The sequence below is a fragment of the Triticum urartu genome, chromosome 4A (assembly GCF_056163025.1).
Source record: "Triticum urartu cultivar PI428250 chromosome 4A, HENAU_Tu73, whole genome shotgun sequence".
NCBI lineage: Eukaryota > Viridiplantae > Streptophyta > Magnoliopsida > Poales > Poaceae > Triticum > Triticum urartu.
In genome coordinates this window covers 589,587,159-589,605,290 of record NC_141876.1, presented here as the reverse complement: position 1 = coordinate 589,605,290, position 18,132 = coordinate 589,587,159, and the positions used below count along the sequence as shown (strand labels likewise).

The following is an 18,132-nucleotide window of genomic DNA, read 5'->3' as shown; positions in this document are numbered from 1 at the left end:
TCCCCTGTCGTTGCTGTGCATCACTATGATCTTGCGTGTGCGTAGGAATTTTTTTAAAATTACTACGTTCCCCAACACTCAGTTGGCTGGAATGGTAGATCGGACGACTATTTTGGGTGGCATCCGACTGCTACCTAGGCGGCCGATCTAATCGGTTTATCACCCGGTGGACGCGTAGCACTGCCCTATGTAGTTTGCATGTTAAGGAAAGTAAAATTGGTGGGGATGAACTATTTTGAAGTATATGGATTATATTCCATCTATGCTAGGAAAATCCACCTCACATTTAAATTCAAAACTTACAGAAGGATATAAATTTCTCAAAACATTAAAGAAAATGGATGAAACAAATCCAGTTCCACATATATGCTCCATCACTACAACAAAAAGAGTTCCACGACAGTTGGATCTTATGGATTATTATGTAGTATGAAGTTCTAAGGCAGATGGCTGCAAGTAGTAACTTGCTGGAAGGACCGGCCCATCTTCTAGTTTCAAGATCCTTGAGTCGGCACGTCCATACATATGAACCCACTTTCAAAAAAAAACATTTTAGACGTGTTTTAAAATGTTAAAAAATTCAAAACAAAGTGTCACACATACATGTTCCCAAATATTTGTGTGCGGCATAAAGTTTTGTGAAAAAATATCTTTTTGTTTTGTCTTCGCAAAAAAAGACAACAGTGCTTCTAAATAGCGTTTCACGACATTTTTTTTGTCTTTTTGGCACATGCCATAAAAAATTATTTTTCCATCAAACTTTATGCGTGCACATAGAACATGGAGATGTACCCGTGCAATCTTTTTTTCAGATTTTTTTGGCATTTATAAATGTGTTTCCCGAAGTAGGTTCATATGTACACGGGTTTCATCCATGCACTTCCCCAAGATCTCTTGCCTACTCCATGGCCTCTCCCTCATCCTCAATGGTGGAGCCAGGAATAGACCACAGCCCATGCAACATTGTTGCTATAGTGTGAGACAGTCCATGGGGCTTCCTGGCAACGCCCCTAGCCACTGCCCTGCCTGCCTGGCCCCTGACGCCGCCGTTGCTCATCCTATTTGCAACCTCTCCTTCATAATAGTCAAATGGGTCTAAAGAAGCCAAAGAAATTTGCTTTGTCGTCTCCCATCATCATGAAATAGAGATCATGCCCGATATACCGACCAAAATCACAAGAAACAAGATTGGGGATGGGGATACCAGAGCTGCCAAAATAGTCCACAAGACATATGGAGGCCTGTATGGTGTTATCCAGCAGGTTGACAGCGAGCAAATCCATCAAGTCCCCAGAGTGTCTCGACACGGAGCTCATACTCTTTCTTCCAGCCCATGTCTTGCTCCAGCAACCTCCAAATTGTTATGGTGCGGTCCTTGAGGTCGACATGTTGGAGGGCGCCATCAATGGAAATAAACTTGATGGTGGAGTCCCGGACGACTCCCATGTTGTGGTAGGCTTTCGGCTGTGCCACCCGGCTGTTGCTGCGGTGGTGATCCGCTCCAGAGTATTTGATAAAAAACTACCATATTAGGGGTTATCGTCCCACAGAACTACCACATTTAAAAAAGTGACTGATAACTAACAAAAATTTCTAATTTTGTGACTAAAAACTACCACTTTTGAAAAATGGTCAGTTTAGATGATTTAAGCACGTTTATGACATGCGGGACCCACCTGTCAGGGCTGATGTGGCGGCAAAGTCAACTCCGTTTATTTTGACCGTTAAGCTGACCGTCATGACAGGTGGGGCCCATACGTCGGTCCCTTTAAAAAAATAAAAACAACCAGGTCCCTATAACTTTTAAAAAAGCAATTAGATCCTTGCAAGTTTTATAAAAAAGCAATCAAGTCCTTTTCAGTTTTTTAGTAAAAGCAATTGGGTCCCTGCGGACGAGCTCGTCGCCGGAGCCGGCTGTCAGTGTCGCGAGCTACTACTCGATGGTAGATGCGGGCCTGGCCGACCGCCGAGCGCGACCGTGTGTGGGCTGCAGGGGGCGGTGCGGCACTGGGAGGAGGAGGCGGGGCGAGTCCTGAGCGCGGGTCGGGGAGGGTTCGCACGGCGGCGGCAGAGGCGGGAGCCAAGTAGCAGCGGGGCTGCGGCGGGGGACGCAGGCCGGCGGGCAGCGCGGGCGGTTTGCGGCGGCCGGGCCGGCAAGCCGCAACGGCAGCAAGCCAGCAGGGGGCGCGGGGCAGGAGCTCCGCGGCAGCAGGCAGGGGAGGCCAGGGGCTCGCCGGCGCGGGAGCAGAGGGCAACAGTGGGGACAACGGCGGTAGCGATGGCGCCTAGGAGCAGGAGAGCAGCCGTAGGGCCGCGGCCACAGCGGCGAGACGAACGGCAGCGAGATAGAGAGAGGAAGAAGAAGAATGACGTGTGGGCCCACCTGTCATAACGGTCAGCTCAACGGTCAAAATGAACAGAGTTGAGTTTGCCGCCACGTCAGCCTTGATAGATGGGTCCCGCATGTCATAAACGTGTTTAAATTGTCTAAACTGACCATTTTTCAAAAGTGATAGTTTTTAGTCACAAAATTAATTTTTTTGGTAGTTATCAGTCACTTTTTTAAATGTGGTAGTTCTGTGGGACGGCAACCCCTAATATGGTAGCTTTTTGTCAAATACCCTCCGCTCCAGGCAGGGAAAAGAAGCCAAACTTCAGCATGGGGTCGTGGTCACCATCGTCGTTCAAGAGGGCCTCGCAGAGGCAGTAAGTGACGCCCCGCAGGAGGTGTGCCCAGTAGCTGATGCCCTTGACCGAAAACACCATGTCGGCTTGGAAGCTGCTCATGTCGACGAGGGACGTGTGTTTGGGAACGAGTACAAGATCAATCCTACTTGTGCACAATTCCTAACCTACCCTGCTGTAAACCAATAGATCAGATTTGTTCGACCCTGTACATTCAGGGTCAAAGTACTACACAAACGCGAACGGCAGCACAAGAAGGAAAAAAATATATATTCTATCTACCGATCCAAAATTAAGCAGCAACATAGATACTTTGGTGACAGGAAAGTTTCTTCATCTATTGTGGAAAGTTCACCTCTCGAGCCAAATGATTATATGATAAAATTGGTAGGATATTATGCATAGAACGAACCAAAATCTGAAGTTTTAAATCCGAGAGTAGTCTGAGCAGGACATAAGACAAGATACGAACTCCAGCATACAGGCGCAATCGAAGCATTACCTACTCATACATAGAATGATTATGTGATGTTGCCTCTAGCTACTTTAGCCGTAGAACCCGTAGGCGTGGGCAGCTGGTGACCAAGGTGCCAACATCGATGGTACTGCAGCACCCTAGTAGGATTAGCCTCTCAAGCACCGGGAACTCGTCCATCGACAGCGATGTGGAGCATACCTTTTGCAAATTCATCTCGATCGACGTGGCATGGCGAAAGCAGGGCACGTCCGCATTAATGTGTCTGCCTGCACCATACCTCATATTGAAATTGCATCCCTCAAAGTTGTCGACGACGACGAGCTCTTGCGGCGACAGCCTCGCTGCGGTGCAGAGAAGAGAGGTGAAGCAAGCATCATCATCAATGCAGTCTCTCCATGGAATGCTGATGCCGAGGAGGGACAATGTGAGGCCAACTGGGGCCATGTCTACAAGTGTGGCGAGTGCCGCCTCGAGCGAACCGAGCGCCATCCCATGGAAGTTGACACTAAGCACGCGTAGGCATGGGCATCGGTTAAGCAATGTGCCAGGGTCGGCGATGTTGCCAGAGAGGAACAATTTCTCGAGTGCCCGAAACTCGCCTGCCGGCGGCAGTGTGAGCTCTTGTGAGTTGGGGTAGGTCACGCTGAGCACACGCAGTCGCAGACACTGGCAGAGGCTGAGCAAGTTGCCAAGGCCGTCACGTCAATATCTCCAGTGATGGACATGTCATATTTGCCGGGAGAGTTGAGGCTGAGCACGCGCAGGCGGGGGCAGCGGCTGAGCAATACGCCAAGATGTATGATGTAACCGGTGAGGGATAATCTCTCCAGCGAGGTGAACTCGCCAGCAAACGGCGGCGCGACATCGATACTGAAGACCCGCGATTCTAGCTCCATCGAGGTGGTGCAGTGGAAACAGGGTAGGTTGATGGCTCCCCACTCACACCTGTTGACCGAAGAGGTGAAGACGAGCACCCTCAGCGCGACCCGTGCGGCGGCGCGCAACAACGAGCTGGCAAGGTCGGCAGTGTATCTCGTTTCAAGGCAGATGTCTAGGGTGGACATCGCCATCGTCGAAGCAGCGAATTGGGTGGTGAGTATAGCTTCAATCCTCGCGGGCTCGAGATTGCGGAAGGTGAGATCTGCGAGACCGGTCCAGAGGCCGCGCCACCGGCGAGAGAGGAGGCCGGTCTGCACGGCGGTGCGGACACAGCGTAGGCGTGTGAGGATCAGGAGAAGCATCTCGTCCGGGAGGGAGCTGATGAGATCCGTGTTCCGGGGATGAGGTCCATGCGGCGGCGAGCGCCGGAGGCGGCGCCCCGATCGCAATTCCATCGGCAGGGATACGTTTCTTTTAGGCAAACCGGGAGGGATACGTGAAGGTGAAGCCCTGCCACTTCGTTTTAGAGAGAAGGAATAAAAACTGACTCCGCACCTCACCCGTTTATTTCGCACCCAGCCCAGCCCATGATATATAGCCCAAAAGCTGAGCATGTCATCCAGCATTCTCCGTATGTTTCTCCTCAAAACAATTAAAAAAACCACGAGCACCAAGCTGGTCAGTTGCCATGCGTTCGGCTGGACTCCGTCTCCTCGTTGTAGTTGGCGGCATCGTCCTGCTTGGTCGTCTTCTCAGCGATTTCGTTGATCAACGACCGGCAAGGAACGCGATGGAAAGCCAGCACTGTGTTCTTCCTCCACCACACCATAAGCTCCCTCAGCACCTCCAGTGGTTCACCCTCCCTTCCCTCTGATCGACGACTACCTCCGCAATGATGCTCTTTGAAGCATTATTGATACATATAAGAAGCAAATAACACGCGTATGTGCACATGTATTGCTCTACTGTTGAAGTTCGGATGAAAGAAACATGTTCTATTTATTTTTAGTTTTTGGTGAATGCCGAAGCACAAAATAATTAACTACGAAGCTTCGCTAAATTATGAACGAAGCAAGAAAATGGGATGTAACTGCATGCAAAAACAAGGAAGCATATACGACACTTATCGAAGCATGATTCTTGTATATAGAGAAAACAATATAGGAAGCAAAGAAGCATGCATTATTAGGAGTCAATTTTAAACATGGAAACTTACGTGATTATAGGGAGTCAAATCTGAACCTTGAGTTATTATCGGAAGCATTGGTTGGAAGCATTCGTGATCACATGATAAGATGAAGTAAACAATATGCTTCCATGCATCAGTCAGAAACTCAGAATGCTTCCGTGATATAAAAAATTAAAGTTGCCATATGTAAAGAGATACAGTACATCCTAAAAGATCAGAGCTAATTGCAAGAGTCTAGAAGAATGTTTATTGTGCGATGGAACGAGGAAGCATCATGTCTATACGGAAACACACATGATAAGGGACCTCATATATGGAAACAACAATGTGAATAAGGGGGGGGGGCGTTTGGTTTGGAAACTGTCAAGGATGTGATCACACATGATTAGGGAGGGAAGCAACATGAATCAAGGAAATTCGCTTTAGGAACTACCAATGGAATGCGCTGTTGGAGGGATGCATCTAACGCTCAAGAAGGTTTCATCCAACGGCCACGCGCTGGTCTGATGGGAAGCTAGGGACTGATCCCTAGTGGTTCCCTTATTATAAAAGGAGTGGTCATTCTCAATGAAAGTATTCATGAAATGCATACAAAATAATTGGTGATATTTATGATTACCTTTGAGAATCCATATTACAAACTCAATTGGGATTTTGTCAAACAAACTATGTGTATCCAAGGTCTTTCATGGATTTGCTGTAGGTGGATTAATGATTCTATCAAAGGGGGTAGCATTAGCATGAGAGTGACTGCTAACATCTGGAACTATTTTCAGATGCATAAGATTTTTAACTAACGCAACGTTTTTGTTTTTGTTCTAAAAAATATTTTATCTGCCCCCAAAAAGTATTCAACAATATGTGTCCATTAAATTTCGGTTTCTCTTTTCTAACAAAAGAGTGAGTTGGAATTCGTATTTCCACCACGTCATACACAATTTTTTTCGGGTGGACAACTTTTTTTCTGACCTTCCTGTGATACACAAACTTTCTTTAAAAACGTCTTAAAGTACACAAGTCTATCAGAATATGAATTATATTGCCTCCGTCCGAAAATACTTGTCGGAGGAATGGATGTATCTAGCCGTATTCTACTTCTAGATACATTCATCTTTATCCATTTCTCTGATCCGAAAGGAGGGAGTAGTTTAGAGAAAGACTGAGCGCCCCTCCGATTTCACACACCCAAATTATAGAAACCCGACGTGTCTACTATAAATTTCAAGCTACAAGGCAAAACAAAGTGACGGCAAAAACTAGAAAATTGATTGTTACACACATTGTATCATCTCTGAGTCTGATGAGGATAAGGCTAGCAAGGGGAAGAAGAACGGCAATGCAAAGGGACAACAGCATAATACGATGGGTCAAGGTAATAACGATAAGCGCAAGAAAACTGACGACGGTTCAGACTTTGTGGCTAATACCAACACACAGAGTAATAATCGACGTCGTAAGGGGAAGTCATCAGTGTCCCGGTTTGGCAGGCCAAAATTCAACCTTGAAGCGATAATGAATCAGCCTTGCCCAAAGCACGATACTCAAGATAAGCCGGCCACTCATCTCCGGAAAGATTGCTTCATCATCAGGGAGTATAGAAATTCCGGTTTTTATCAGGATAACCAGGGCCCACACGGCGGGTCAGGATCCGGCTCTCACGGGCCCGGCTTTGGAGGTGGCGGCTCGAACTCTGGATTTCAGGGCCAAGGTAACCAAGGTGGTTTCAATCAACAACCTAATCAAGGTAATCAACAACAACAATCTGTTATCAGGGTAATCTGAAGCAGCTGAATAGTGGTCAGTATCATGTGTTTACCACGAGTTTGTGCAAACGAGACCAGAAGATTCATAAGCGGGCGGTGAACGCGGTTGAGCCGGCGGTCCCCCGATACTTACGATGGTCAGAGCAGCCCATCGTATGGAGCCGTGAGGATCGCCCGCCCTGGGTGGACAATCCGGGTCAGCTGGCTTTGGTTGTTGCTCCTCAGGTTGGAGGGTACAAATTGACAAAGGTGCTTATGGACGGGGGCAGCAGTATCAATATTCTTTATTATGATACTTTCCACCGTATGGATTTGACTGACAAAGATCTTAAGTGGTCTTCTACCGTCCTTCATGGAGTGGTGCCCGGTAAGTCGGCGTATCCGGTGGGTAAGATAACTTTGGAGGTGGCTTTTGGCCATGATCATGACTATAGGGCTGAAAAATTGACTTTTGAGGTGGTCAAGATCAATAGCCCTTATCACGCCCTGTTTGGACGGCCGACTTATGCCAAATTTATGGCACGCCCTTGTTATGTTTATTTGCAGTTCAAAATGCCGGGTCGTAAGGGTACCATCACGGTGCACGGTGACAGGAAGATAGCCTTGGAGTGTGAAGCAGGCGATGCTGCCTATACTGAGTCTGTTTGTGCAACAGAGGAGTTGAAGTTCTAAAAAGATAATGTTGACCCGGCGGATATGACCCCCTTGAAGAAGCCAACTACAGAGCATGACACTTTGTTGAAATTTAAGTCGGCAGATGACACCAAGCAGGTCGATTTTGTTCCTGGTGACTCATCCAAACAGTTTAGTATCAGTGCCAATATGGATCCGAAATAAGAAAGCGCGCTCATCGAGTTCATCCGTGACAACCGGGACATCTTTGCATGGAAATTTTCTGACATGCCAGGTGTACCGAGGGAACTCGCTGAGCACACTCTCAATGTTGATCCAAAGTTTAAACTAGTCAAGCAATTCCTTCATCGCTTTAATGAAGAGAGGCGCAAGGCCATTGGTGAGGAAGTGGCCCGGCTCCTGGCGGCTGGGTTTATTATTGAAGTTTTTCATCCTGAATGGTTGGCTAACCCGGTGCTGGTGCTTAAGAAAAACGGCACTTGGCGCATGTGTATGGATTACACGGTCCTTAATAAGGCCTGTCGGGCTGATCCTTTTGCTCTCCCTCGTATTGATCAGATCATTGATGCTACGGCGAGTTGTGAGCGTTTGAGTTTCTTGGATGCTTATTCTGGTTATCATCAGATCAAGATGGCAGTTAAGAACCAGGAGAAGACATCTTTCATCACTCCCTTTGGAGCCTTTTGTTATGTATCTATGCCCTTTGGGCTCAAAAGTGCTCAGGCGACTTATCAGCGTTGCGTCCAGAATTGCCTCCACAACCAGATTGGACGCAATGTTCATGCTTATGTGGATGATATAGTTGTGAAATCCAGAAAGAAAGAGACCTTGTTAGATGATTTGAAGGAGACCTTTGATAATCTCCGGGTCTACAAGATGATGCTTAACCCGGCCAAGTGTGTCTTTGGTGTGCGAGGAGGCAAGCTATTGGGTTTTTTGGTTTCTGAAAGAGGCATTGAAGCTAACCCGGAGAAAATCAAGGCTATTACTTCTTTGGCTAAGCCTGCATGTATCAATGACGTCCAACGTTTGGCGGGTCGTATTGCGGCTTTGAGCCGGTTTATAAGCCGTTTGGGAGAAAAGGCTATCCCTCTGTACCAGTTGATGAAGAAAACATATCACTTTGTCTGGAGCGATGCTGCCAATCAAGCGTTTGAGGCGCTGAAAAAGCAGTTGGCCGAGCCGCCGGTTTTTGCAGCTCCCATTGATAAGGAGCCCTTGCTTTTATATGTGGCCACTAACAGCAGAGCCGTCAGTGTAGCGGTTGTTGTGGAAAGGAAGGAGTCAGGCAAGGAGTATCCGGTTCAAAGGCCGGTTTATTATGTCAGTGAGGTACTAATTGTATCCAAGTAAAGGTACCCACATTGGCAGAAGCTAGTCTATGGGGTGTTCATGACTAGTCGTAAGTTGAAGCAGTATTTCCTTGGTCATCCCATCATTGTGGTCAGTTCAGCTCCTCTAGGGGATATTATTCAAAACAGAGAAGCTACGGGCTGAGTGGCCAAGTGGGCCATTGAGCTTGGACCCCATGGTTTGAAATATATGCCTCGGATAGCCATCAAGTCTCAAGCACTTGTGGATTTCATCAATGACTGGACTGAGTTGCAGATGCCAGAGGAGAAGCCTGATAATACATATTGGACTATTCATTTTGATGGATCCAGGCAGTTGGAAGGCTCGGGGGCTGGATTTATTTTGACTTCCCCACGAGGTGATAAGTTTTGCTATGTCTTAAGGTTGATGTTTCCTTGTACTAACAATGCAGTTGAATATGAGGCTTTGCTCCATGGTCTTCGGATGGCCAAAGAGATGAACTTAAGCCGGGTCAGGTGTTTCGGTGATTCAGATCTGGTGGCTCAGCAAGTCTCGGGAACTTGGGATTCCAAAGACCCGCTCATGACGGCTTACCGCTGAGCAGTTGATGCTACTGTTGGTCATTTCAAGGGTTATCAAGTGGAGCATGTTGATCGCAGGAAAATGAGGCGGCTGATGCTTTAAGCCGGCTGGGGTCCCAGCGTAAGCCAGTACCCCCTAATGTTTTCCTTGATATTTTGAATAACCCTTCAGTTAAGTTGCCTACGGAGGAGGATCTTGCTATTCCTGACTCGGAGGCACAGTTGGTGGCGGCTCTTCATGCTCTTCCTGATTGGACGGTTCCATATTTGGCTTATATGACCCGGGGTGAGTTACCTGAGATAAAACTTTGGCCAGGCAGATAACCCGGGGGTCTAAGTCAATGACCATTGTCAACGGCGAGTTGCACCGATGCAGTGTCACAGGGGTGTTTCGGCGTTGTATTTATCCTGAGGAGGGCCGTGCGATTCTACGGGAGATTCATGAGGGAGATTGTGGCCTCATGCCGGCTCTAAGTCTCTCGTAGCTAATGCTTTTCGTCATGGATTTTATTGGCTGACGGCTCATGCTGATGCAGAGGATCTGGTTAGCAAGTGTGACGGCTGTCAAATTTTTTCCAGACAAGCTCACGTGCCGGCTCAAGAATTAAGGATGATTCCAGTTACTTGGCCATTTGCAGTCAAGGGGCTGGATATGGTTGGACCTTTTAAAATATCCAAGGATAAAAAGACTCACCTCTTGGTGGCGGTTGACAAGTTTACAAAGTGTGTTAAGGTAGAGCCGGTCAGCAAGTGTGATGCGACAACGGTGGTTTAATTCATCAAAAATGTGATTTTCCGTTTTGGCTACCCTCACAGCATCATAACTGATAATGGTACTAATATGTCTTAAGGTGCTATGAAAGAATTTTGTCAACAAGAGCATATTCGTCTTGATGTTTCATCTGTGGCTCACCCGCAGTCTAATGGTCAAGTTGAAAGGGCCAATCAAGAAATCTTGAGAGGCATAAAGCCCCGGCTTATGGTCCCTTTGTAGAGGACGCCGGGTTGTTGGGTTGAGGTGTTACCCTCCGTTCTTTGGAGTATCAATACCACCCCCAACAGATCCACGGGTAATACGCCTTTTTTCATGGTTTACGGAGCGGAGGCGGTTCTTCCCAGTGACATCCGTCATGATTCGCCCCGTGTGGAGGCTTATGTTGAAGCTGATAATGAAATAGAACGTCAAGATGCTCTTGATTTGTTGGATGAAGAGCGTGACCTTGCGGCGGCTCGTTCAACGATGTACCAGCAAGATCTACGTCGCTATTATAGCCGCCGGGTCAAGACTCGAACCTTTCAAGAAGGCGATTTGGTGCTCCGACTCATTCAGGATCAAACAGACATGCACAAATTATCCCCACCTTGGGAAGGGCCCTTTGTGGTCAGCAAAAACCTAAACAACGGGTCGTACTACCTCATTGATATCCGAGACCGCAAGGACTCACGCACATTGGAGGAGGAGACCCACCGGCCTTGGAATATTGCTCATCTTCGGCCTTATTACACTTGAGCCACTGGCTACAAGCGAGCGCCGGGTTTGCTTACGGCCAGCCACCGGCCGCTGCAAGAGCGGAAGTGAAGCAGCAGGAGAAGGTGCATGCTCTGACGCGGGGGAGGAGGTAGCCGGTGCTGGGATGGAGGACCTCCGCGCCGGGGGCGGCGCTGCACTAAAGCTTCACCGGCGGCCATCAGGTGCTATGATGGGAGATGTGACGGCAGCCCGTGCTGCGATGGAGCAACACCCGCGCGGTAGGGCGCTGCAGTGAAGCATGGGGCGGCCGTCCGGGTGTACGATGGAGCATCACCGCGCCTGCGGCGGAGCTGCACTGAAGCTTCGCCGGCGGCATCGGGTGCTGCAATGGGAGATGTGACGGCAGCCGGTGCTGCGATGAAGCACCACTGCCCGGTGGGGCGCTGCAGTGAAGTGTGCAGTGGCGGTCGGGGTACTACGATGGAGCTCCGCCATGCCCGGTGGCAGCGCTGCACTAAAGCTTTGCCGGCAGCCAACGAATACTGTGATGGGAGATGTGACGGCAGCCAACGAATACTGTGATGGGAGATGTGACGGCAGCCAGTGCTGCGATGGAGCACCACCGTGCGGCGAGGGGCTGCAATGAAGCATGCGGCGGCCGTCAGGGGTGCTGCGATGGAGCACGGCCACGCTGGTGGCGGCGAGCTTCGCCGGCGCTCAGTCGGTGGAGCGTCGCTGCGCTGCTGATGAGGGGGCGCGGCTGCTGCTACGAGCCAGGTGGTGCTGCTTCCCCACGGCGAGTCGGCGACATCGTGGTTGCTTTTTTGCTGCGGTTGCGATGAGAGAAGAAGGCCCCATCCAACGTGTTGACCGGATCCAACGGATGTGTGAGGTGAATCCAACTGCGTGTGACCGCCGGAAGATTTGTAGCAGTCGGCATTATATTTTGTGTGCATCCGTTAAGATACAGCGATATTTCTATGGTGGAACATACTCCATGATGATTTGATAATATTGGCGCCGTTTTTGACAGTGAAATTTTAGAGTAGTATCCATCGGCGAGGTGCGCGTACATATAAACCATGTGTCCTCCATTTTTCATAGTTTTTTTTATTGTCGGTGATAGTGCGCGTACATATAAACCATGTGTCCACCATTTTTTTCATAGGAGAAAACTTGACGACTTTTTATTTGTTTCGTCATACTTTATAATTGTCGGTTTAATGTGTGCATTATCCACATTTGTATCATATGCTTATTTTTGTCGGTTCCCAATTTGAGCGGTTGATTATATTTTTAAAATTGACTCTTTTTCATTATAAAACTGATTTTTGCCATTTTGCATTTATATTTTGTGTGGTTTATGCATTTTATTTTATCTTGGTCAAAATCGATGTCAACATATGCCCCTCGAGGTCTGACTCGGCGCAGAGCTCGAAAGTTGGCTATACATAACTTTTTTTTTGTTTATAAAGCACCTCCCGTGAGTATATGGGCTCATGACTTCTAGTCAGTTGTGTGCTACTATGTATGGCTATGACATCTAAAAAAAAAAGCTATGTATGGCTATGCACTTTTTTATTTTCACACGATGCTAACATATCCTGCAACCGTGGAAGCTAAAAATCAGGTCGCGTTTGATGTTATCCGGCCAACAAACTTCATCAGGCTAACAAACTCCATCCGGCAAACAAACTCTATCCGGTGTTTCCTCTAACCTTTTTTAAACTGTCTGTCTCATTATTCTCTTAGACCACTGCGAGGCGACAACAGAGATGAGGTTCGACTCGCTTTCCTCTGCCCTGCAACCGAAGCCCCGTATGCATTGAGACTTACCTTTCAGTTTCCTTGCGTTGTTGCATCTAAATTTGTCTGACTGATTAGCCCACTATTCCCGTTGTGCCAGACTATTTTCTAATCCCTCATGAGACGCACTTCCGTGTGAGCAAGTGTTGATTCATCCGGTTCGCGTATGCCCCTTTTTATCCTGTCATTATGAAGGTACGATTTACCCTTTAGCATCTTGTATGTTGATTTTAATCCATATCCCATCTCCTCATCCTGTAGGTGCATGGAGCCGGGGGCATTAAGTCACGGCCTGGATCCAACTTTGTTTAGGTAATCTGCTTTTCCAAAGGGTTCCGTTTACTGTTGCATCTCTGTCATTACTTAGAACGGCTATAACTTTGTGCAAGGCCATATATTTTGTGACACGGTGTATATAGCCCTGGTCTCAGGATGTGTTTGATCTGTATCTACTCATAATTCACAGAAACCTTGATCTTGGCGTTCTGGGAAGCCCATATTTGGGCTTGGTCTGTCGTTCGACTGGGTTTTTTCTTTTACATGAACTGATGACTTGCTCACTATTGGCGCTCCGGGAAGCCTATATATTGGCTTGGTCCATCGTCCAACAGTGAATTTTTTGTTTACCGTACATGTATGAGTTACTAACTTGATCATCATTGGCGTTCTGGGAAGTCTATATATGGGCTTAGTCCGTTGTTCGACAATGATGTTTCTTTATCGTGTATGTATGAATTTAATGACTTGATCACTGTTGGCGTTACGGGAAGCCAATATATGGGCCTGGTCTGTCATTCGGCAGTGATGCTACTAGTTTTAGGCACGAGGAATATTTTCAATCATGGGTACCTTCTTTTGTATTTTTCATATTCCTTGTGTTTTTAATTCTATGCGTCAAATTGAAATGTTTTTTTATTGTAGATACTATCTCCCATTGTCCTTTGTTGCAAACCGTCTACCCTGGGATCATTACTTCCACCTTGGTTATAATTTCTATCTTGCATTTCCGTGTGACATTATTTTCAATTCCTATAATTTCATGCGTATACCGACATGCATATTTTCCTCGCATATAGATGGTGGAAGCCACGACACCATCTTGGTCTGAATCATGTAGAATACCTCTATCACAGTTGGCCAAAGTACACCTATTTGAACCTGATACTAGTGAGAGAGCCAATCCAGTGATCACGAAGTTAGGCGTACCACACGACCATCCCGACCATCCCGAGACGCAAACAGTCTAATACACCGACTCACATGGACAAGGAAGAAAGGCTGCCCTTGAAATGCAAAATTGATTTTACCCAAGAATCCAATTTTTCTAACCGATAACAACGGACGGTCCATCATTAGATGTTGAGATCGGAAACTCTGTTAACGATGAAGATATTTGCCGCGTTCTTACAAGTGAGAAGTACCATTTCCTGGATGACCTCTTCAGTTTATCCATAGAGGATTATGCCATTGACGAGTGTGGCCCGACGTGTCCGCCTTCCAGCCCAGACGTGACTGAAACTGTGCCCCTACCCCTAGTGCTCTTGATTTCCTGTCAACTTTACCCGGTAGTTTATTTTTTTTATTTTTTTAACCGGCCGTGCCTATGAACCATAATTATCATCAATTCACACAACTCTTATTTCTTTTTTTTGTTGGGAACAAGAAAGTCGCCACTCACAAGACCCTGTGGTGACGGTTTTAACAAGGAAAGGCACACAGATGGACCATAGTTTTGTCAAAGATGTGTTTATGAATGCCACCGATATGGTGGTGAAACGAGCCCTAGAAGGACTGAATGACTCTACACGCGGTGATCCCAAGAGACACATCATGCTCGAGAACATTTCTTAGATGTTGTTGTCCCGTGTCCACGCAAGTATCTGAGGTACCTAAAGTGCATGCTATGTTGGTTGAGCTTATTGTCCTTTACAACAAGTTGGAGGCTGGCAAGACTGAGTTCACGAAGGGACCCAAGTGAGGTGAACATGCTGCCGCTGAAGTAGAGCTTAAAATTAAGTCCGGCCACAACATTTCTCCAAGGCCACAATCGAGGACTTATCAGCCCTAGACAAGAAGTGCACTGAAACGGAGGCACGGGAAGTAGCGCTGAAGGTGCAGCTTGAGGAGGTTACTACTACTTTGCACAAGCTTGAACTGGAGAGGGAATAGTGCCTCTATTTCAGTGCACTTCTTGTCTAGGGCAGGTAAGTCCTCGATTGTGGGTGTGGCCTTGAAAACATTGTGGCCAGACTTAATTTTAAGCTCTACTTCAGCAGCAGCATGTTCACCTCGCTCGGGTCCCTTCATGAACTCAGTCTTGCCAGCGTCCAACTTGTTGTAAAGGACAATAAGCTCGCCAACATAGTGCACTTTAGCTACCTTAGGTACTTGCATGGACAGCGTCCGAGAAATGTTCTCGAGCATGATGCATCTCTTGGGATCACCGAGCATAGTGTCGTTCAGTCGTTCTAGGGCTCGTTTCACCATGATATCTGTGGCATCCATAAACGCATCTTTGACAAAAATTACAATCAATATTTGTGCCTTTACTTGATAAAACCGTAACCATAGGGTCTTGTGAGTGGCGAATTTTTTGTTCGCAACCTAAAAAAAGAAAGAAGAGTCGTGAGAATTGATGATAATGATGGTTCATAGACACGGCCAGTTAAATAAATGTATAAATAAATAAACTACCGGGTAAAGTTGACAAGAAATCAAGAGAACTAGGGGTAGGGGCATAGTTTTAGCCACGTCCGGGTTGGAAGGCGGATGAGTTGGGCCACACTCGTCAATGGCATAATCCTCGGTGCTTAAACTCAAGGGGTCATCAAGGACATGGTCCTTCTCTCCGGTAATAACGCGGCAAAAATCTTCATCATTAATAGAGTTTACGATCTCAACATCTAATGATGGATGATCGGATGTTATCGGTTCAGGAAAATTGGATTCTTGGGAAAAATTAATTTTCTGCTTCAAGGGCAGCCTTTCTTCCTTTTCCACGTGAGTCGGTGTAGACTGTATGTGTCTCTTTCCTCTAGCAGATGGGGCAGTGTCCGGTAGATCATTATCCACTGATAGCGGATGAGCGGAGGAGGACCTTGGTATGGTGTATTAGGTATTTCATGAGACGTGAGAAAGGTTTGCATCTTCATGATAAATTTGAGATAAACCTCCTAATATATGCTAGGTAACCTTGAAAACTCTTTTGTTCATGTAGGTTTGTCGGTGTTGGCACTAGTTATAATGTATGATGTAGCTGAGAATGAGACAATAGACCCGGGGAACTCTTTAGTTCATGAAGAAAATGTCATGTATGCTTTTTGTGTATGATGCTTTGTCTCTTTCCTCAGATTTATGCAAGACACTGTTACAGTATTCTCATTTCCTGAAGATTATAGAGTGAAAGTCTCATATACTGAAGCTTAACTAAATCATGTGTTAAATATTACATTCACGGATGAGTACATGTTGTTAGGCTCAAAGAAGCATACCGGACCTCTTCTTATGTTTGGTGAGATTGATGACTTGCCAACAAATTGCATAATGATAGATGGTGGATCCACCATAAATTTGTTGTCTCTGCGTACTTTGAAAGGATTGGATATTCCTCAGGCTGGCAATGGGGATTACCCAGGCAGGTATTGGGCTCTCATCCCTGTCCCCGCGACAGCCTTACCATGCCCGTCCCCATCCCCATACCCGTTTGTGGGGATAAAAATATTCCCATCCCCATCACCGTCGGTTTTTTATACCCGTGGGGAAACCCATACACACAATCAACAACAACCTTAGATAGCATTTCAGTAGAAAAAATAGCATTTCAGCACAATAAATAATAAGTTTTGGCTAGGTTAGGGTTTTCTTTTGGCTTTTTGGCCAAAGAGGTGGATGGGTGAAAATTTTGGTGTGTAAGGGCGGGAATTGCATGAGGTCTACTAATTTTAGAGCCAGGATGTAAGGACTTCATGGGTAAGGCGGGTAACATGCACGAGTAATGTTATCCCATCCCCATCCCTGTCTTGTGCGCTGGGTAAGGTATTTCACCCACCAGCTTCCTCGGGTATTAAAGCTGGCACATCCCCGTCCCCTAATAGAGTAACTGCCCATGGGGACGAGGGTAACGGTTAACCATTGCCAGCTTGAGATATTCCCAAGGATTTGAGCCGGTCAAATGTTGTTATTCATGGCTTTAATCAGTCAAGTCAAGAGGTCATGGGTACCATTTTCTTGGTATTAAAACTTGAAGTGTTGTCCACATACCTGAGATTCCAGGTGATTGATGCAGCCACATCTTACAATGCATTGTTGGGCCTGCATGAAAATCAAGTTGTGCCATCTATACGATCCATCAGTGTGTCAAGTACAAAGAGCAATCTTGAGAAAAATACTAATTTGAGCCTGTTGAGGAAGTACATAAGACAAAGTCTGTAGTAGTACCAGAGTCAAATATGGCAGATGAAAATATATACTGCAGAATCCTCACCAAGACAAAATATTTATCAGTATATACCAAGTGACCAAAGAAAAGAGGGTGACCCAATATTCCGCGTGATCAATAAATCATCTGTTAAAATAGGTACCAAAATACCTACGTTCTTACCTCGTTTGGTTCAACATAAAATTGAACAGGATAAAGAGGAGTCGCCCCAGTATGAAAATAAATATAAAATGTGGTTCATAACACACCTTGGAAAATAAAGGCGATGAATCATTGCCCATTTTTTTAATGATAACCGAGTTTTCAATATGATGCGGAAAATGGGATATAATATTCTCACTGGCTATAGCTATTAAAATTACTAAAATTAGCAGTAGCGAGTGGAGAAAAGTTAGCAGCAGCATGACAGTAGCAGTAGCGCGTTCAGACAGAGCGCGCTATAGCTATTAGCAGTAGCGAGCTTCCACGCAGCACGCTGCTGCTACACTTGTATCACGCGCTACTGCTACGGGTTAGCTGTAGCGCCTTATTAGTAGCGCCGGTCCCCGCGCTACTGATTTTTTTCGGACAAAGGGTGGATTTTATTAACTCAAAATGTAGCATCAAGAGGATACAAACACAATGAGCACACACCCGACCTCTGCATAGCTAAGATGCACATAGCCAACACAAACTCACGCACACAAAAACACGCCAGCAATAGCAAAGTCATATAGGACCAAAGCTATGCATAGGCGATGAAAAAAGAAAAAAGCCCCAAAGCGATCATATCCACGATGGGCAAACTAGAAAAATGACTGTATCTGCACCATTCATCTCATGACACCACACGGACGACGAGGTTCTTCAACAGTAATGCCTTCAGGAAGGGAGCGACACTTGAGCGTCGCCATCA

The 18,132-nt window shown here is 46.6% G+C and overlaps 1 pseudogene; it reads right to left on the bottom strand.

Moving 5' to 3' along the window:
* Positions 1–3,226: 3,226 nt before the first annotated feature.
* LOC147976917 (uncharacterized) lies at positions 3,227–4,497 on the bottom strand (annotated as a pseudogene).
* Positions 4,498–18,132: the final 13,635 nt, after the last annotated feature.